The 21,660-nt window shown below is 45.4% G+C and overlaps 1 protein-coding gene and 1 long non-coding RNA gene across 10 annotated transcripts in view; one reads left to right on the top strand and one right to left on the bottom strand.

Annotated features, from left to right (window-relative positions):
* POMGNT2 (protein O-linked mannose N-acetylglucosaminyltransferase 2 (beta 1,4-)) overlaps window positions 1–21,261 on the bottom strand; it is a 50,461-nt gene extending 29,200 nt beyond the window's left edge. Inside the window, exons 1-5 of one of the 9 annotated variants that reach the window (XR_006207190.1) lie at window positions 20,840–21,254; window positions 17,651–17,807; window positions 15,235–15,348; window positions 11,065–11,143; window positions 5,490–5,694 (exon numbers count right to left, since the gene is read on the bottom strand). The gene's annotated coding sequence lies outside the window, so the exon portion shown is untranslated. Of the gene's footprint in view, window positions 1–5,489; window positions 5,695–11,064; window positions 11,144–14,411; window positions 14,589–15,234; window positions 15,349–15,578; window positions 15,718–17,650; window positions 17,808–20,839 lie in introns of those variants that run through there. The other 8 variants (XR_006207191.1, XR_006207192.1, XR_006207189.1 and 5 more) reach the window with 8 other exon arrangements.
* On the top strand, window positions 2,021–9,962 carry LOC122229931. The gene is made up of 3 exons (XR_006207196.1): window positions 2,021–2,380; window positions 4,711–4,897; window positions 8,746–9,962. It is a non-coding gene; the product is annotated as an uncharacterized LOC122229931 (long non-coding RNA).
* Window positions 21,262–21,660: the final 399 nt, after the last annotated feature.

The raw sequence follows: 21,660 nt of genomic DNA, 5'->3' as shown, positions 1-21,660 counted from the left end.
CATATGACTCAATTGCACTCCTGGGCATTTATTCCAGAGAAATGAAAACTCGCGTCCACACAAACCCTTGTATCAATGGTTCGCAGATGTTGTGTTTGTAATACCCCAAAACTTGAAAGATAGATAAATGGTTAAACTCAATAGATAAATGGTTAAACGAGATAAATGAATGAATAGTGTATCCATACCATAGAATACTATTCAGCAATAAAAAGGAATGATACATTCAACAACTTGTGTCGATATCAAAGGCATTCTGAGAAATGAAAAAAGTCACAAAAGATTCTATGTATAATTCCAGTTATATAACATTCTTGAAATGACAAAACTATGGAGATGGAGAACAGATTAGCGACTATCAGGAGTTAGGGATGGGGTAGAGGGGAAAGTGGCCTATGACGGTACAGGGACAGCAAGAGGAAGGTCTTTGAGAGGATGGAATAGTTCTGTATCTCTTGGTGGTGGTGGTTACGTGAACCTACATGTGTTAAAATGACATAGAACTACGAACAACTTTACACCAATGTCAAATACTGGGTTTTGCTATTGTGCTATAATCATACAAGATGTACCACAAGGGGAAACTGGATGGAGACGTTCCATGGAAAGAAACTCTCTGTACTATCTTCGCAACTTCTTGTGAATCTATAATTATTTCAAAATAAAAATGTTCAAAAGAAGAAACAAAAGCATGGAAATTGCTTAATTCCTCAGCCATACAGGATGGCTTAAATAAAGCCATGAACCATCTAAAAAGTCGTTAGAAGGATGTTGTAAAATATTTACTTAATGCTGTGAAAGATATTTCACACTGTATCATATTTAATGAAAAAAGTACCAAAGCATTCAATATAATCTCTTTTTAAAAAAAATTTTTTTTAACGTTTATTTATTTTTGAGAGAGAGAGAGAGAGACAGAGCATGAACGGGGGAGGATCAGAGAGAGAGGGAGACACAGAATCTGAAACAGGCTCCAGGCTCTGAGCTGTCAGCCCAGAGCCCGATGCGGGGCTCGAACTCACGGACCGCGAGATCATGACCTGAGCCGAAGTCGGACGCTTAACCGACTGAGCCACCCAGGCGCCCCTATAATCTCTTTTTTAAAAGAGTGTATTTGTGCATAGAAAAGATATCAGCACAGAGAATGGTAAGATTACAGGTGATTTTTATTTTCACCATAAGTATAGTCAGTATCCGTCACCATACAATGTTGTTACTATATTCCCTATGCTACACGTTTCATCCCCATGACTTACTTTATAACTGGAAGTTTGAACCTCTTAATCCCCTTTATTTTGCCTGCCCCCCCTCCTCTCTGGCCACACCAGTTTGTTCTCTGTATTTAAGAGTCTATTGTGAAACAATCCTAAAATTTATATGGAACCACAAAAGACCCCTAATAGCCAAAGTAATGTTGAAACAGAAAAATTAAAGTAGACTTACCGTATCCTGGGGGATCGGGCTAAGGTTGCCTTTTGCCCTTAGCAAAGTGTCATCATCCGGGCAGCTGAGCTCCTAAAGGAATGTCACTCTGCCTGTCTCAAGGACTTCTCAATGGGCTGCAGACAGTACGGAAATTTAATTTTTCATTTGCCTTTGTTTCCCACATCAAAACTGCTTGACGAGGTGGTGTTCTGGTTTGCAGTCAGTTGGTCTTTTTCTTTCAGAACCTTCTGGATCTCGGCGTGGCCAAGTTCCTTCTGTTTCTGAGCCTCCTCCATCGCCTGCTATACGATCCCCTCAAACCTGACCATGATCTTCCCCGTCTCCAGGTGTTTCAAGTGGAGCGCCTCAAACCTGCTCCCCAGCAACAGGTTCTCCCTTGGTGTGGCTTCCACGGCCGCGTCCAGATCATTCTGCCTGTACTGCGGCACGTCCACGATGGGCCGCATGGGGAGCAGCAGGAACCTACGGCGTGGTGAGAACACACCGAGGCCGACCCAGCAGGGGGAAGCCCCGGGAGCTCCCAGAAAGTCAACTACCACGAACTTCCGCTCAAGTGGGCCGCTGGTGGAGGGCGCATGCGCGCCCTGTGCCCCGCTGGCCTCCGTCACCTCGTTCGTGTCCGAGGGCTGTCAGATTTGAGGTATAAGGGCCAACTCCTTAAACAAGGAAGGCCCATACTGACAGAACCCGCCTTGCCCCGTGCCTGGAACCTCTGCTGGGTCTCGGAAGCGCTCCTTCTCGGGTCTGAGGGGGGCTCTGCCCCCGCTGAGGAGGGTGCATACCGCCCGCCTTCCGCCTTCCGCCTTCCGCCTGCGGTGGGGCCTCCAACGGCCTGCGGCACCTGCGGTGAATTTCCGCCCGCCGCCTCCAGGGCCTATGCAGCCACCGGCACGGGCGTGACATCCCCCAGGTTGGAGGCACCTGTCGGCGTCACGTGAGTACCCTGCGGCCACGACCCCACCGGCCTGCCCCGGTGCACCCTGGGGGCCCGGCCTCTCTGCCACCTCCTATCCCCTGGGGATATACTTCTTCCCTGCAATGAACATGTCTTGTTTTGCGATTTTTAATTTAAGTTGTTATAATGTGTTTTCTACAAGAGAGCTAGCGATGGTCAGCTGATGGAGAGAAGCACCAAGTAGCCTGAGAGCAACCCGTTTACTAGACAGGGGAAGGGGGCGGGGGGGGGTTCTGGTCAAAGCAGAGTCTTACGGTTAGGATCCCAAAGGACATGGCCTATGGGTCCCCTAGGACCCGGTGTTCAGACAGTGATGTCTCATTTTATGAGCCCATCCTGGTTTTAAAAACTATTCTGGCTGTGGAGCGTTAGGTAGTGTTTTATTTGCTGATACGAAGCTTTAATAGACTGGAAAAAAAGTACTTTCCTTTGCAGTAAACTCTCAAGGTGAACCGGGTAGCTGGCTTTTTGAGGTCCGGCCCAATACTTCCAATAAATCAAGCATTTATGCAGCACTAAGCTGGGTTTGCCCCCAAGGCTGAAACCTCTCCCGTTTTATGGGGGTCACAGTCCCTTTCTTTTGCTCTAGATGACTCCCAGATCCGTATCTGTAGCCCTGAGTTCCAGACCCACATTCCAGGCATAGCTCTACCTGGCTGGAGCTTATCTTAAAATCTGTGTGATGAACATCATGATGATGGTAATGATTTTAAATATATCTGAAAATTGGGGCGCCTGGGTGGCGCAGTCGGTTAAGCGTCCGACTTCAGCCAGGTCACGATCTCGCGCTCCGTGAGTTCGAGCCCCGCGTCAGGCTCTGGGCTGATGGCTCGGAGCCTGGAGCCTGTTTCCGATTCTGTGTCTCCCTCTCTCTCTCTCTGCCCCTCCCCCGTTCATGCTCTGTCTCTCTCTGTCCCAAAAATAAATAAAAAACGTTGAAAAAAAATTAAAAAAAATAAATAAATAAATTTTTTTAAAGTATGTTTTTTTATTTAAAAAAATTTTAAAGTATGTTTTTCTACTAATTGCTAAATACGTATACATAAGAGTGTATAAAATGTATACACAAAATTCAAAGAAAAACAATAAAGTAAACATTGAGTATCTACTATTCAGGTTACAAAAAAAAAAACACTTTTGTCAATACTTGGAGGCTCCTAGTGCTTTTTGCCTGAAAATATCCTTTTCCCTCTCCCCAGACGTAACCTCCATATTTACTTTTATCAATGTTCTCTTGCTTTGTTTTATAGTTTTACAACCTATATATGCATCTCTAATGACATACTGTATGGAACCATAGTCTTGTGTATTTTGTTTTTACTTGCTTCTGTCACTCAACAATATTTTGTGAGATTCCCTCATGTTGCTAAGGGTCTATTTTCATTTCTGTAGGGTATTCAGTTGTATGACTGTATCACAATTTATTCACTCCACCGTAATGGGTCCGTTAGTCATCTCCCGCTTTCACATATCATAACTTCTTTTTCCCCTTCCCCTCAGGATCCACATGTGAGTGAAAACACATGGTATCTGTCTGTCTTTCTCGTCCTGATTTATCACTTAGCATAATACCCTCATTTAAATTTTTGACCTACGGAAACCACAATAAGTAATAAATGATTTTTTGTTATTTTTAAGCCACTAAGTTCTAGAATGTGGTTATATAGTAGCATCAGATAATTAATAACTTTTTTTAAATTTTTTTAATGTTTATTTATTTTTGAGACAGAGGGAGACAGAGCGTGAGTGGGGCAGGGGCAGAGAGAGAGGGAGACACAGAATCTGAAGCAGGCTCCAGGCTCTGAGCTGTCAGCACAGAGCCTGATGCGGGGCTTGAACCCACGAACCGTGAGATCATGACCTGAGCCGAAGTTGGACGCTCAACCAACTGAGCCACCCAGGCGCCCCAATTAATAACTTTTTATAATAGTTATCTACTGCTGCCTAACAAACTGCCCCCAAATTTAGTGGTTTAAAACAACAGCAATTGTGTATTGTATCTCACAGTTTCTTTGGGTCCAGAATTTGGAAGTGACTTAGCTGTTTGGTTCTGCCTCGGGGTCTCTAAAGTTGCTGAAAGCTGACTGAGACAGGAGGATCTGCCTCCCAGGGGGCTAGCTCACATGGCTGGGAAGTTAGTTTCTCTACCTGTGGGCTTCTCTATGCAACCTCTTCAGCAGCCTCATGGTGAAGTGGTTACTTCCCCAGAGCAAGTGATCTGAGCGACCAATGCAGAAGAATGCCTTTTGTGACCTGGCTGCAGAAGCCTCACACACTGTGTCTTCTGAAGTAGTCTGTTGTTCACATAGGTCAGAACTGAATCCGTGCGGGAGGGGACCGTGCAAGGGTGTGAATACGAACAGACAAGGCTCTTGGAAGATCTTCTTGGAGGCCGGCTACCCACCGCAATAATGATGTGTCGTCTATTCAGTACCTATTATGTGCTTGGCTTTAGATGGGAATGATCTCACTTCATCCTCACTACAGCCTTATACGGTAGGTTATGTTTGTCCCTAGTTTATAGATGAGAAAATTGAGGCTGAGGGTCCTTAAATATCTTGCCCAAGGCCATGTAGGTAGCAAATGGAGGAGGGAGATGAGACCTAGCTTGAGGTGACTCCATCCCAGCCTCTCCATTCTCTCCCAGGCCACTTTCACCCCTTCTGCTCCCTCTCCTTCCTCACCATCAAGTTGTACAAATTCCTGCAATGTTTATCCCCTCTCCCCCTACCCTCTTCTAACCTTGCTTCTGCTGTCCTCATTCCGGGTGGTCCTCCAGAAACGTGTTATAATTCTACTCTGTTTGAAAGCTATGCGTCTGTTAGCATCTTTAAAAGGAGTCTTTACACTCAAAGCAAATGGAGAAAAAGGAAGCCAGATCATCTCAATGGAATCTGTGGCCAGACCAGAAAATGAGGCAGGACCCGGGAGAGCTGAATTGAGAGAAGAGGCAGAGAACAAAAGTCCTTCCAGCCAGCCATTAATCCAGGGCTGCTTTCTCTGGATAGGCCAATAGAAAGAGGTTTTGAAGGGCTTTAAAGTATGCTTTCTAAAGTTTAATAATTACTTAAAAAAAACTTAATTTCTGTAAGATTTATTATATGTTTTTAATTCTAGGTTATATATGCCCATCTCACTGTTGGCATGATGGGCAATTATGCTAGCATTCGAGCTTACCAAGTCCGCTCGCCTCCCATGGTGAGCACTCCCAGCCAGCTGGAGCAGGAGGTGTAAATAGGGCTTTCCGAAGGCTCCCTGCTGTACATTGGCTTGTGTAGATAATTAAGTGCTACCTAGGGAAGAGCATAATTATAAAAGACACATTCATTTCCTGAAACTAAAGCTGAAATAATCGCATTGCCTTTAACAAACTTTAAGTTGTGGAGGAAGGGTGTAAAATGTGCATCATTCAAAATCACCCCGTTCCTGATCTCCTCTTCCCCAACACTGTTCTTTCTTTTTTATTAAAAAATATTTTTTTTACTATTTTACATTTTTATCATTTACTATTTTACATTTTTTTAATTTTATTTTTTATTTTTTAAAAATTACATCCAAATTAGTTAGCATATAGTGCAACAGTGATTCCAGGAGTAGGTTTCTTAGTGCCCCTGACCCATTTAGCCCATCCCCCCTCCCACAACCCCTCCAGTAGCCCTCAGTTTGTCCTCCATATTTACGAGTCTCTTATGTTTTGTCACCTCCCTGTTTTTGCATTATTTTTGCTTCCCTTCCCTTGTGTTCATCTGTTTTGTCTCTGAAAGTCCTCATATGAGTGAAGTCATAGGATTTTTGTCTTTCTCTGACTAATTTCACTTAGCATAATACCCTCCAGTTCCATCCACGTAGTTGCAAATAGCAAGATTTCATTCTTTTTGATTGCCGTAATGGAGTAATATGTTGTGTGTATATACCACACCTTCTTTATCCATTCATCCATCGATGGACACTTGGGCTCTTTCCATACTTTGGCTATTGTGGATAGTGCTGCTATAAACATGGGGGTGCATGTGCCCCTTCAAAACAGCACACACGTATCCCTTGGATAAATACCTAGTAGTGCAATTGCTGGGTCATAGGATACTTCTATTTTTCGTTTTTTGAGGAACCTCCATACTCTTTTCCCTCTTCCCCAACACTCTTCTATTCCATTTGCTCCTGCCAGTGACTGTTATTTGACTTGTCCTGCCTGCGCAGGTTTGTGGAAGAAGATTTTATTCTAAATGTGAGAAGAAAGCAAGACACATCCTTTTTGCCTTAGTGGCAAATGCTCAAGTTATATTGAAAAAATAGCCTATTTAGTCTACATAAATGGGAAATACATGACTGAGGATGCCATTAACTGGCCTCCCCACACCCTACAGGGCTGTCCTGAGTCAGTTTCCTGTCTCTCTCTGGTGGTTCACTTGCTCAAACAGAGGCAGCCACCCCTTGAATACAGCCGCTTCTAAAAATCTCAACTCAGTAAGTTACTCTCTCCAGCCTCACATCTTGAATTTCTTGGAGGATAATTTCACTGGAAACTTTGATGGTCAAAAATAGAATACATTGGCTAAGTAAAATAAGCCAGAGAAAGACAAATACTGTATGAGCTTACATATATGTGGACTCTTAAAAAAAAAAAATCATAAATAAAGAGAATGGATTGGTGGTTGCCAGAGGCTGGAAGTAGGGAGTGGGCAAAATGGGTGAAGGGAGTCAAAAGGTGCAAACTTCCAGTTATAAAATAAATAAGTCACGGGGATGTAATGTACAGCATGACAGCTACAGTTAATAATACTGTATCACATATTGGAAGTTGCTAAGAGAGCAGATCTTAAAAGTTCTCATCACAGGAAAAAAATTCTGTAGCTATGCATAGTGATGGGCATTAACTAGAATTATTGTGGTGATTATTTCACAATATATACAAACATCAAATCATGTTTGTATCACTGGTACATGAAACACATACAAATCATGTTGTACCCATGAAATGCTGTATGTCAATTATACCTCAGTGAAAAATAATTGCTAAAAAACATAGGGTACATCATAACACCTAATGCTTGTGAGGATATGAGGGAAAAGGTGCGTCATACACCTTAGGTGAGAATGTGAACCAGTGTGAATCAAGAACTGTGTGGAGGGGCGCCTGGATGGCTCAGTCGGTTAAGCGTCCGACTTCGGCTCAGGTCATGATCTCGCGGTCCGTGAGTTCGAGCCCCACGTCGGGCTCTGTGCTGACAGCTCAGAGCCTGGAGCCTGTTTCAGATTCTGTGTCTCCCTCTCTCTGACCCTCCCCCATTCATGCTCTGTCTCTCTCTGTCTCAAAAATAAATAAACGTTAAAAAAAATTAAAAAAAAAAAAAAAAAAAAAGAACTGTGTGGAGCTGTTGGCGTCAGAGGGCTGCCTGAGGCAGCTTAGATCAGTTAGGACTTTGTGTGCTTGTGTCTGAGAAATAGCCCAGAGCCCTCTAAGAGGGCTTTCAAGGACCCAGACTTAGCTGGCCTTCTTGCTTCCCCCTATCTTTAGTGCATGGCTTTCATCCTCAAGATCACAAGAAGGCTGCCACAGCTCTTGCCACACAACAGAGACCCATGTAGGAAGTGGAGGAAAAGGAAATTTCAAAACTTCTGCTTGCATCTTATTGGCCATCCCTATCTGCAAGGCAGTTGCAGAAATGAAGCTTTTTTATTATTAAGGGAGGAAGGGAATCCTGAATATTGGGTACATTACTGTCACCCTCTGCCATGAAGTGCAGCCTTTTTGAAGGACAATTCAGATATAGCTATCAAAATTTAAACTGTTTTTTTTTTTTTTAAGTAGGCTTCACACCCAGCATGCAGCCCAAACCAGGGCTCGAACTCACAACCATGAGATCAAGACCTGAGCACAAGATCTTACAACCATGAGATCAAGATGAAGAGTCAGATGCTTAACCCACTGAGCCACTCAGGTGCCCCTCAAAGTTTAACAATTTAAATGCAATTTACCTCTTGACTCAGAAATCCCCCTGCTAGGAATTAACCCTGGAGATGTGTTCTCACATCCGTGCATATGCTTACACACTACAAGCTGTTACTTGTAGCAGGAGAGAATTCATGGAAATGCAGTGTCTGAGTGCAGTGTCTCAGTCAATGTCAGACTGTGACCCATCAGATTCCCAAGGAGTAGGTGGGTGTGGGTGGGATCTTTAAAGCCAGAGAACAAAAGTAGGGAGAAAAGCATAGGGAGAAAAGGTGTTTCCCTGCAGTGCCCCAAAATAACCACTCAGTAGAGTGAGAGGTAGACAGATCATCTCTGAGACCAAAGAGGGTTGCTTCAGTCTCTAAATAACTATGTTCCTTTTGTACTTTCCCAGGTAGAGGTTGCAGGGGAGGCAAGGCTCAGCATATGGCTGTTAACACCCAAGACTTTGAAAGACAGCCGAATCCACTCTTCATCTTCAGAGGAAAAAGCTGAGACCCAGAGAGGTGTAGGGGCAGCAGTGATGGAAGTTTTCTGGGTCTGCCTGTTGGGAATTGGGAATTGTCTGCTTTATGATAGATTCTCAGACACTTTGAGGTCCCTTAGTGTCATGCTCCTGATTCAGAAGGGCAGCCAGTGGCAGTAAATTGGCATTTCATGAATGGGGGCTGCCCAGCCCTCCAGAAACTTGGGCTGAGTCTTGAAGGGCCCCTGCCCTACTATAAAGTCACAGAACTAATAGCTCAAAGCAAAGGGCTTCCCTGGTGGCTCCATTTACCAAAGACTCCTTCTAAGTGAAAACCTGAAGAGACCCCTGGAAAGGATTGTTGGAGATCTGTATGGGAACGGCTCCATCTATAAGGAGGAAGACGGCCTGAGTTATCATCTAACTACAGCTTTGTATCTTCTCTAAATTAATAAGGCATTTGGATAAGAGGGGTTCAAAGTGTGATATTATAGATAGAGTGGGAAGGAAGGACAGAAGGACAGGAATGGTCATTTTTATAGCCCCGCCTGTTCAAATAGCCACTTTAGGATGGAGACTTTCATTTGAGAGTCATCCTGGTGAAGATTACGTTTATACTGTGCTATGCATTAGTGGCAGGGAACATATATACTGAAAATGATTGGCGCCTCCCTCGCCCTCCTCTCCCCCGTGAAAACACGGAAGGCCTCAGCAGGTAGGGGGAGGGAACCATCACCTGGGACATCTTTCCACCTTTCCTTTCTATCTGACTCTCAAACAGAACCCACTCTGACTTCTCTCCCCACCTTTCCTAGATCCTGGCTCTGGGGTCTTTTTCAGCTGAGGGTAGAAGCAGGGATGCTTTGGAAATCTTTTGGCATGTGTTATGGTGAGGAATTTCAACAACTTGAAAGAAGCAGAGCCGAGTGAAATTCCAACACAGATGGTTCTGTCAGACTGGAATCTGGGGGCCTTTCCCCTGGCGGTCTCGGGACAACACTTTGAGGTTGTTCTGGGTCCACTCCATCTACGCAAAAGAACTTGCTGCCCTCTCCACTTCCCTAGCACGTTCGTACCACAGACACTGTCCAAATGCTGTATCTGTGCCAGGCACTGTGCTGAGCACAGGGGATAAAAATGAGGCAGCACTGGGGTGCCTGGGTGGCGCAGTTGGTTAAGCGTCCGACTTCAGCCAGGTCACGATCTCGCGGTCCGTGAGTTCGAGCCCCGCGTCAGGCTCTGGGCTGATGGCTCGGAGCCTGGAGCCTGTTTCCGATTCTGTGTCTCCCTCTCTCTCTGCCCCTCCCCCGTTCATGCTCTGTCTCTCTCTGTCCCAAAAATAAATAAAAAACGTTGAAAAAAAAAATTTAAAAAAAAAAAATGAGGCAGGACTGAGTAGGTATGGCCAGCGAGTCCCGGCTTGTCCCTAGCAGAGTCACGACCTGGAAAGTTCTGCCGAGAAAGGCTGGGAACATTTAGAAAGACTCCAACAGAATGCAGGAACAATGCCTTGAACAGAATATGGGCGAAATAGGTCAGGGATTAAGGAAGGCACTTGTGATGAGCACCAGGTGATGTATGGAATTGTCGAATCACTGTGTGTACACCTGAAGCTAATACAACACTGTATGTTAACTGAAATTAAAATAAAAACCTTAAGAAAGGGGGGCGCCTGGGTGGCTCAGTCGGTTAAGCGTCCGACTTCAGCTCAGGTCATGATCTCACGGTCTGTGGGTTCGAGCCCCGCATCGGGCTCTGGGCTGGTGGCTCAGAGCCTGGAGCCTGCTTCCGATTCTGTGTCTCCCTCTCTCTCTGCCCCTCCCCCGTTCATGCTCTGTCTCTCTCTGTCTCAAAAATAAATAAAACGTTAAAAAAAATTTAAAAAAAAAAAACAAAAACCTTAAGAAAGAAAGATTCTTAGTTGCAGACTATGAAATCCCTCCGGTTGGCTTAGGCAGAATGGGATTTATTAAGGGATATTAGGTGACTCACAGATTCACCGGGATGATGAAGGAGCAGACTCTGAACTGGGATCCTAGGAACAATGCCCACACCGCGGTGTCTGAGCACTGAACTGCCAGGGGGACTGCTGCCTCCCCGCCTCCAGGACCATGCTGCCCTGCCGTGACACAGAAGCTACCACTGCCCCTGCCAGCCATAGAGAACCACTCCTCTGCCACCATTGCCCCATGCAGGGGTGCTACCTGACGGAGTTCTCTTCCTTCTTGCAAGGTCTATAGGGTGTACCTACTTGGTGGAGCCCAGGTCCCACGTGGATCCCTAGCTGCAAAGAGTGTGGGATATGGAATTTGTAGTTCTCCATCTCCTGCGGACAACATAGGAGGAAGGGGTTAGAGTGATACTGAATGAGATGTTGGCGAGTGCGGTCCTTGGTATCTGCCACCCCCTCCCCCAAGCACCTCTCGTAGTTGTTTTTCAAAAGACAGTCCCTTTCATGAGAAGAATTCTACTGCCAGATTTTTAAGACCGTTTTTCCTATCCTATTACATGGCAGTATGAAAATGAAGCAGAATAAGGCTGTGAAGCTATCAGCACAATATGTGTCATGGAGTAAGTGTTTAATACATGTTAACTACTAACCAGTAAGGCGCCACCTTCCAGTTGACCCCTCAAGATTAGGGAGAAGTTGCAACTCAAGGCAATTAAGGAGAGCAGGTGAAAAGGCGGGACGGGGGTAGAATCCATTAATGAAAGTGTTGACCTTTACATTTATTTTCCCCCTGTGGTCCATCCCACTCCTCCCAGAGTGTCTTCACTTAGTACAGCTATACCTGTTGAAACCTCTGAACAAGCCAGCCCTTCACAGGACGCCAGGGTTGTCTGTCACCCCTGACTTGGTTTCTGCTGCGTATCTCCATGAGCCTTCACCAATGTTTAGTCTCTTGGCCAGAGGTGGCACGGCTGGAGAATGCCCCACATCCAGGTGGCCCTCTGAGAGTCAGCGAGATGGGTGATGCCCCTGCCTTGCACGATGCCTGGATGAGCTTGGAAGATACTAGTGAATGCCTAGTGGTCTAGTTGCCCAATGAGACTCTGTTTTTTTCTAATAGCCTGAACAATCTGCTATGTACCACATGGGAAGTCTAGCAAGAGAAAAAGCTGATGGTTGGGGCATTAGTTTGCAGAGGCCCGGCTGTGGGCCCGTTGACTTTCCCCCAGATGCTGTGTAGAAGAGCAGTGCCCACTGCTAGAAATCTCCCCACTCAAGTCAAGGGGAAGCTCTGGGCTTCCACTTCACACGGGAGACGCTGCTTTTCAATAGCTTCCTTGCATCAGCAGACACTGTGCAGTATATCATTGCAGGTATTTATCAGTATCTTGGGAGATCTTCAACGTATATTTTCAGACTACATAACCTCAGAGAAGGCATTTGGGCCAAATTACATCATCAAAGACAAGACTGAAAGCCTGCTGGCTTTGCTTCCTTTATTTTGGAAAAGCTCTTCCTGTCTGATTGAATCTACCTGGTTCATAGCCAAGCTGGATGGAGGCCATCATCTGACAGACATTCTAGATGATTCTAGAGGAAAGAGACATCCCCTGTTTGTCCTGCTCTCATCATATTGTCATCACCCCTTCCCTAATTCACAGGAAAAATTGCCAGCCCTTGGCCTGACTTTGAGGGGTGTGGGAGGAAGCTATGCTCTGGAACTTGCTGTGGCCTATATTTGGTTCTTTGATCCTGACTTGTGAAAGAGATATTTTGTAAAAGCAGAAATAGTAATAAGGCTGATTTGGGCGATGTGACCTAAAGAGCAGATGATGTCACTGGCACATTAAGATTCACCAGTTCAGAAGAGGAAGATTATTCCTGAAGACGAGGGAGAAGTTTCTTTTTCCAATTATTTTTATTTAATTTCTAGTTAGTTAACATACAGTGCAATATTGGTTTCTGGAGTAGAATGCAGTGATTCATCACAAGTGCCCTCCTAATACCCATCCCCCATCGAGCCCATCCCCCACCCACCTCCCTCCATCAACCCTCAGTTTGTTCTTTATCATTAAAACTCTTATTCTCTCTCTCTCTCTCTCTCTCTCTCTCTCTCTCTCTCTCTCTCTCTTTCTCTCTCTCTTTCTGAGGGAGGAGATTCTTAAACCAAAAATAGCTTGTTAGAGCAGAAAAGTCATTCCTTCCCCAGGGCAGGGAAGGAAGTCCAATACAGGCTGCTCATTTTCCACATCTGCCCTGTGAAGGTTTGCACGTAGAGCTTCTTCCACATTCCTTCCCCGATTCCAGGCCTCCAAAGCCTGATTAACACACTAGATGGCGCATAAACACTGTTCAGATTATCCACACCTACAGGGACCTCTCACCCATCTGTGACTTCCATTTATTGTATCATTCTCTTAAGTTGGGTTTCCCCAAAACAAGAATGTGAGAGCAAACAGATTATTTCAGAGGTGGTCCCAGGAAGCTCCCACCAAGGAGTGGAAAAGTAAAACAGGGAAGGGAAGGAAGCTAATATAGGGTGAACTGGGAAACAGTGGCTCAGTCCCACTGGAGAACTCTGGGGACTATATAGAACACTCAGCAGAGTTATCTTCCACAAGTTGGGGAGGAAGGGAGGATTTCACCCTCCAGCTCTTATCCATTTTGGCAGGAGCTGTTTCTAAGAGTCTCATCTTCTGCCCCACACATGTGGGCAGGCTCTCAGATGGAGAATCTCAGGTACTTTCCCTAGGAAGCCTTCATTGTACAAAGGAATTAGGGAAGGCTAGGGGGACGTGGTTAGGCATCACAGCATCTGCTGTATTTTCCCTCCTTTATCCACCATCAGTTCATCACTCTGTGTGGAGCCCTGTGCCAGATACTGTAACTTCAATAGAGAATAACAGATACTATTTGTGAGCTTCTGGAGCTTAAGATCTAGCAGAGAAGTCCAATGTTAATTAAAGAAGCATGCCAGTATATAATAAAAATCATTGAACAGGTGAGGTGAAGAAAAAGAACTGAGAGCTCTGGGAGATGATGGCAGGAAAACATACTCTAGTTTGAGGAATCATGGAGGGCTTTCTTTGAGGTAGATGTGAAAGTTACCTAAGTAGGGGTGGGGAAGATATGGGAAGAGGATTTCAGGCAGAAGAAACAGCGTGTGCAAATGCCCTGGGACACCAGGGACCTTAGTCGTGCAGTTGGAGATCAGAGAGCAAGAGGGTGATTTGGGGCTAAATAGGATTAAAGAGGTAAGCATGAAGCGGTGTGCAGTTCTGTGTAAGCTGTGCTCAAGGTTTTGGTTTCTAAGAGCAATGGAAGCCATTGAAGATTGTTATGCTAGGAAGTGATATAATTAAAAGTTTTAAAAGATAGATTTTTTTTTTTTTAAGAAGAAAAGATAGCTGTTAGGCAGAGAACGGGTCAGAGTGGGAAAGAGTAGAAGAAGGGTTGATGGTGGCACTTCTGCTCCAGCCAAAATAGAGTAACAGGAACCTGGTTTATTCTCCAGCCTGAAATACAATCAGCCAGAGCATACGGAATAAGGGTTTTTAAGACATTGAACATAAGTCAGTAAAGCATAGTGATCCCTGAGAGAGAGTCAACAAACGCCACAGAGTTTACAATGATCCCAGCTTACTGCAGAGAGAAGAGTTTCTAGCCCATGGTGCAAGGAGAGGGAAATCGGGCAGAGAGCAGAGTCAAGAAGACAGGGCCAGGAGTCTTGGGAAGCCAGAGCATCTAGAGTTCCAAGGACAGAGTACTAGAAAGGAAGGATCTCAAACACACAGAGAGAGGGTTCTAGAGCTCTGCCTAGGGGCCCCCTGGAGTTTTCAGTTGAGTATTGATCCGTGTATGAGGAATCTCTCAAAGACCAAAGGAAGAACCACCTGAGAGGATTGAGGGGAGAGTGCCCAGAGCTCACACAGGGCTGAGAGATCTAAAACCTCTGTCTGAATAATTAATAAGACAAGCGGACAGAAAATCAGTAAAGATACAGAAGACTTGAATAACCCTACCAACCTGACCTAATTGATATTTATCGAATATACTACCCAACTATAGCAGCATATTCACTTTCCCAAGTGCACATGGAACATTTACCCAGACAATGTTCTGGTCCATAACACAAGACTCAGTAAACTTAAGAGGATTCGAATTAAAAGTGGGTTCTCTGACCACACTGGAATTAAACCAGAAATCAGTGATGGAAACATACTTAGAAAGTCCCCAAATTTTTGGAAACTAACATACTTCCAAATAACTCCAAGGATCACAAAGGAAAACAGAAAATATGAACTGAATGAAAACAAAATCTCAATATACCAAATTTCGTAGATGCCACTACCATAATACTCAGAGGGAAATTTATAGCACTAAAGGCCTAGATTTAAAAAAAAAAGAAAGGCTTCAAACTGATGACTTCGGATGCAGTTGGTGGAGGGGTGGGCGGTCAACAATACCTTGGACACGGGTCCCCGGGAAACCCAGTCTGCTTACGCTGGAGCTCTACTGTGACAAGTGGTGCCTGTGACACCATCTGTCCACACGGCTTATACTCCTTGGGATGTGCAAGTCTGGAAATAAAAGTTTCTTTGAGAAACTTTTCATATTTACTGAAGCAATAACATGTTCACTGCGGGCAGACTGAAAACCACTATAAGCTACAACAACGCAACTTAAATTACCCTTAATTTCACCAGCCAGAGGGCACCAGCGTTGGCCTTTTGCTGTATCACTTTCCAAACTGCTTTCCCGGTGTGGGTACACCAGCGTGCAAAGTGAAGTCACGCTGTACACACTGTTTTGTAACCGCCTTTTCCCTCGCCAACAGTGTCACGAGTGTCTTGGTAAGAAGAGTCTTCGGGAAATGACAGCAATTCTCACAGGAATCACTGAGGTTGCTGGCTCATGAGCCTTGGCCCAAACCATTTTCCTTTAAGTGCCTTAAAGATGAATGCAGACAGTTTTAAATTGAAATGTTCTATTTTTAATAAGCCCGTGATTTTCTTTGTTTCCATGGGTACATGTTTTTACTTAATGTATTGGATTCCACTGGGGTGACTCTAATTATGCCAGTAAAGGGAGCTCATTGGTCATTCCCAGGTCATAGAGAAATTGTTTATTTTATAGAGGTTAAAGAAACTTTAGCAGTGATGTAGTCTAACCCCCTTATTTTATGGGTCAGAAAACTGAGGTTCAAGCTAGATGGAATTGGATTTGGCTAATAAGGCCTGGAAAATGACACATCTTAAGACCCCAGACATGGTTAGCACATTTTTCAAATGCTTTCGTCTTGTGGGAATGGTATAACCACAAAGATCTGAGGGCGTTGTGACATTGTGAAAAGATAAGCACCCCTGATGTGAACAGCCAATTAAAGGACACCCCAGCTGTCACCTTCCCTTTGCAGGAAGCCATACAACCCCAGTGGAAACTCTGGTCATGGGAGCTGATGACAGAATGGGATCCCTGAGGTCTGGGGCAGCAGGGGTCAGTTCTTAAAGAGCCTTAAAAACCAAACAAAGAGGAGCACCTGGTGGCTCAGTCAGTAAAGTGCCCAACTCTTGATTTCGGCTCAGGTCATGATCTCATGACTTATGAAATCGAGCCCCGTGTCCGTCTCTATGCTGACAGCATGGAGCCTGCTTGGGATTCTCTCTTTCCATCTCTTTCTGCCCCTCCCCCCCCAAAATAAATAAACATTCAAAAAAAATAAACAAGGGGCGCCTGGGTGGTTCAGTCAGTTAAGCATCCGACTTCAGCTCAGGCCATGATCTCACAGTTCGTGAGTTCGAGCCCCACGTCAGGTTCTGCACTGACAGCACAGAGCCTGCTTCAGAGCCTCTGTCTCCCTCTCTCTCTGCCCCTTTCCTGCTCTCTCTCTTTCTCCCTCTAAAAATAATAAATAAACATTTAAACAAAGAGTTTCAGGCTTCATTCCTCTAGCAGGAATCACCTGGGATCTTCTTAGTATGCAGATTTTGAATCAGCGGCTCTGTGAGCAGAGCCCAAGAACCTACGTTTCTAACAAACTCCCACATGATATGATGCTGTGGTCTGAGGGGCACACTTTGAGTTGCAGTCTTAGGTCCCTGCAGTCACCAGCCTCATGTGGCTACTGAGCATGTGAAACGTGTCTAGTGAGTCTGAGGAGCCAGATTTTTTATGTTATTTAATTTTACTTCACTTAAATTTAAGATCTAAACATACCCAATTTGTTATTGAAAAACTTTTAAGCGTGTTTGGATTCACTTGAGCATGTGACTCAACAATCTCAACTGTAAATTTTATGACATCTCAATACAGATCAAGTATGTCTGATAAGCATGTAGCATCTGAATTTGAAGGGCTTGAAGTACAAAGTACACACCAGAATTCAAAGATTTAGCATGAAAAAGAATGTAAAATGTCTCATTAAATTTTTTTTTAACATTTATTTATTTTTGAGACAGAGAGAGACAGAGCATGAACGGGGGAGGGGCAGAGAGAGGGAGACATAGAATCTGAAACAGGCTCCAGGCTCTGAGCTGTCAGCACAGAGCCCGACGCGGGGCTCGAACTCACGGACCGTGAGATCGTGACCTGAGCCGAAGTCGGACGCTTAACCGACAGAGCCACCCAGGTGCCCCATGTCTCATTAATACTTACATTAGTTACATGTTGAAATGGTATGTTGGATATATTGTGTTTAGATATAAATTACTAAAATTAAGTTCACCTGTTTCTTTTAACCTTTTATTTTTCGTTTTTTTTCCTTTCACCCCTTTAAAATGCAGCTTCTAGAAAATGTAAAATTACATGTATGGCTCCCATTGGTGGCTTGCGTTCTATTTCTGTTGGGCAGCACTGCCAATGAAGGGAGATATTATTTCTTACCTTTCTTCTAAGGAGAATTCCTGGGAGTAGCTCTTGGTTTCTCCATTTGGAGAGTTGTAAGCACATGGTGATTCTCCCCGATTCCTCATCCCTCATTCATAGGCAGATGAAGGCATCATGGGGAAATGGTGTGATGTGTCCTGGGACACTACTCTGGCTGATGGAGGGAAACATTCATTTGAAGAGGCCCATGGCTCCACCTTTCCTTGACCTGCATCTGTCCATAGGCTACACCTTGCTAGGAAATTTCATCAATTCTCCTTGTGTTTCTCGCCAAGACAAGAAGACAAATGGATGCACCTTTAAGACATGCGTCTCAGGGAACTCAGAGCCCAGGCTGTCACAGCCCACTTTCAAGTTCACCTGTAACCATGGCAACTCTATTGACGCAAGTTGCCACGGAACATAATTTAATCTGGATCCGATTTGTTTTTAAAAAAAGAAAGAATGGAAAAACACTCAGCTTTGTCTCAGGAGACTATCTGGAGATGGAATCTCTGGTGATATGCTCTTAACTACCATATTCATTTAATTACTTTGTGATTTCCTTGGGGAGGTATTTCTGTCAGGAGTAACTTCCTAAGAAGACGGGGGAGTGTTTGCCTGGAAACAGTTGGTGTTAAGGAATCTAATGGCTCACATGACCTTGAGCTGTTCTTAGGTGGAAGATTTTCACCATGTCCCCACAAGTCCATCTCATTTCCACTGTTAGTTCAAATGGGGGAAATATCAGACTCCTCATTTCAGAGCTGGAAGGTGCTTGGATGGGAAAGTAAGATGAGGGAGGTAAAGAAGAGATCGGAACCTACAAGGGGTTTAGGTCTTGGGTGTATACAACCAAAATTAGGGTGGGGGCAGACAAAACTAGGAGGGCATGAGAAGGAGATAAAATCAAAGAAATAATGGAAAAACCCTATAATCTTACATTTAAACAAATTTTTTTTAGAGGGAGCACATGCATGTGCACTTGTGTGAGTGGGGGAGGGGCAGAGAGAGAACAGGAGAGAGAGGATCTTAAGCAGGGTCACTTCTCATCGGGGAGCCCAGTGACGTGGGGCTTGATGCAGGGTTCCAAGCCATGACCCTGGGATCATGAGTTAAGCCAAAATCAAGAGTCCTACGCGCAAGCAACTGAGCCACCCAGGCAGCCCCGTAATCTTACATTTAAATAGGAAATGTCAGTAACTCATTATTTCTTTTGTTTCTTTCTAAAAAGCAGTTTTTTCAAGCTCTATTTGCTGAAAAGGTCTAGTAGCAGTGGCCTTCATGTCTGAATTTTAGTCTCTAAATGCCATTTCCCACTCAAAGGTATCAGGGCTTCTTGACAAATGGCTGATTCCACACCCGAGGCAGAAAGGGTACCAGATGACCCCGAGACTGGTAGATTTGCTAAAAAAGGAGGAAGATATCAAATGTTAATGGAATCTCATCAAACACACCCAGAGGTCAACTTGAGGGTCTCCCGCTGGCTAAAAATGGAACAGTTAGATATAAAATAGTAATGCAATGGGCTGCAACTGGACTTGACAGAATTGAAAGTCAAAGATAAACTGAGAGGGTCCCACCACAGCACCTGGGACTTGCTGCCCGGGCATTCTCTGATTGCTAGACTGTGTGTGGGCCTGTGTTGGGGGCAGGCCAGAAGTTCCAGGGAGCCCGTGACCCCAGGCAAACTTCAACTACTAAGGAGAAGGAGTTAGTGCATAAATATCTGAGCTTCCCAGACTCTTGATGGGACACTTCTGAGGTGGGTCCCCAGCAAGACAGACCTCCGTTGTGCACAGCACCAGTACCCCCTGCAAATCTGATCATCTTCATATTCTCTGTAGGCTTTCCTCCTTTCTTGGACTCTCTTGCAATGCTTTTTTTAGAATCGCTTTCCAAATAAACTATTTATACCCAAATCCTAGTCTCGGAGTCTGTTTGGGAGAATCCAACATGACACAGATTCTCTGACAAATTGTGACTCAGTGAAGTAGAAGCATAACCACTCTCTAGGTTTCAGTCCCGAGATATGTACAAATGTCAGGGAAGATGTCCAGGTGGCAGTTTGTTTGCAAGACTTAATATAAATACGACGTTGCTACCTTTTCTTCCATTGCCATTCCTGGTTTCCTGTGTGCTTTGGTCATTTCTCAACCAGAGGAATGGATTATTAATCTACAGTATAAGTAGAAGCTTATTAGACTCAAAAACTAAAATTAAATATGCTTTATCAAAGTCTAGGAGCAGGGGGAATAAGAGAGGAATTTCCTCCCCTGAGGAAAATTCCTGTTCATACAGGTGTCAAAATAGCTGTCTAAAGAGGGACCAGGCCACAAAAACAATCTGAGCAAGGCCAGGGTCAAATAGGCATCAAATGAGCAAATCAGCCAGTCAATATTGCCTCCAACTGCTACATTGCTTTATGACCCACCTCAAACATAGTGACATAAAAAATGTTCATTTTCCTATGACCATGGATCAGTGTGTCAGAAAACCAGAAACAACAAACCAAAAACAGCTTCTCTCTTCATGATATCTAGCACCTGAGATGGGAAGTCTTGAAAACTGAGGGTAACAAGAAGTCCGGGTTTAGAAAACAGTTGAACTGGGTACTTCGAGTCTGATGATTGATGTCGGCTATTAAACGGGCACTGAACCAGGGCTTACAGAAATGACATGTACATGGGCATGGGCTTCCTCACACCATACTGGCTGTGATCAATATAAAGCAACTCAAGGGGCGCCTGGGTGGCTCAGTTAAGTGTGGGACTTCAGCTCAGGTCGTGTCTCATGGTTCGTGAGTTCAAGTCCCTCGTTGGACTCTGTGCTGACAGCTCAGAGCCTGGAGCCTGCTTCAGATTCTGTCTCCCTCACTCTCTACCCCTCCCCTACTTGTCTCTCTTCTCTCTCAAAAGTAAACATTAATAAATTAATTAATTAATTAATTAATTAAAGCAATTCAAAATATCAGGAAGGAGGTATATTGCCAGGTATGAACTTCACTCGACCTCACATATGCCTTTTGCATTAACGTCACAAGTTAACCCAGAATCGAAGAACCCTAAAGAAAAGGAATGCATTTATTGCCAAGGATGAGCTTGAAATATGAGGACACCAAAGCCATGAGACAACCTACCAAAGTTTGGAGAGGATAACCAGAAAACAACCAGGAAATTAAACAACTTACTAATTACAAATACTAACCACACAAACACCCTTTCACCCTGCAGTCGACAGATGGAGGAGTATGGAATGCCTTGCCAAGATAAAAATGGGTGGATGGCAGGAGGCTTGGGTGGATGGCAGGACAAGCCTCCGTCCAGAGACGACACCTGGGCCCTGGGCGACTGGTCAGCGTGGGACGCGGTCAGACAGCCTAGGAGGATGGGGTGTGCCCGCGGCCCATGTGAAGCTGCCACCCCCGCAAGACTTGGGGGCAGGGAGGCTGCCACGTCTCTGAAGGCGAAGAGGCCGGTTGTGGACCCAGCCGAGCTCCGATGGCCCGGACGTTCCCCGCTGGCCCGAGCAGGCTGATGGGGTGAGTGCTGCCTACCGACGGGCCCGCGGGCACGGTTCAGGGGAGCCAGAGACCTGGAGCCAGAGGGCAGGAATGCGGGCAGACCCGGTCACGGGAGCGGGCTGTTGCTGGAACCAGTCACGTGCCTGAGTCCAAGCGCGACAGTTCAGCGGGGCCCACGTCGTCCCCGTCCCCAACGCCCCCCCGCCCCCAACTCGCGCCCAGGGCGGAGCCGAGAGAGCCCGGGCTCCCTTCCCGCTGGGGGCTGGGGGCTGGGGGCGGGGCGGAAGGGGCCCTGGAATAGCACACACCTGGGACCCCAGCGGTCGGCCAAGCCAAATGGAAACTGCCTGTTGTCCATGTCATCGTGCCGCCTCGGCCGCGCAAAGCGTTGGCCGCCGTGGGCTCCCTGCACCCCGAGTCCAAGCGAGCTGGTTGGAGCCCTGCGCCCCCTGCCGCGCCACACGCGTCCTGTCTGGCCCCTTGTTCGGAGGCCTGGCGCGCCCCC

The sequence above is a fragment of the Panthera leo genome, chromosome C2 (assembly GCF_018350215.1).
Source record: "Panthera leo isolate Ple1 chromosome C2, P.leo_Ple1_pat1.1, whole genome shotgun sequence".
Lineage (NCBI taxonomy): Eukaryota > Metazoa > Chordata > Mammalia > Carnivora > Felidae > Panthera > Panthera leo.
The sequence above is the reverse complement of the archived record's forward strand: the minus strand, read 5'-3'. Positions and strand labels throughout refer to the sequence as shown.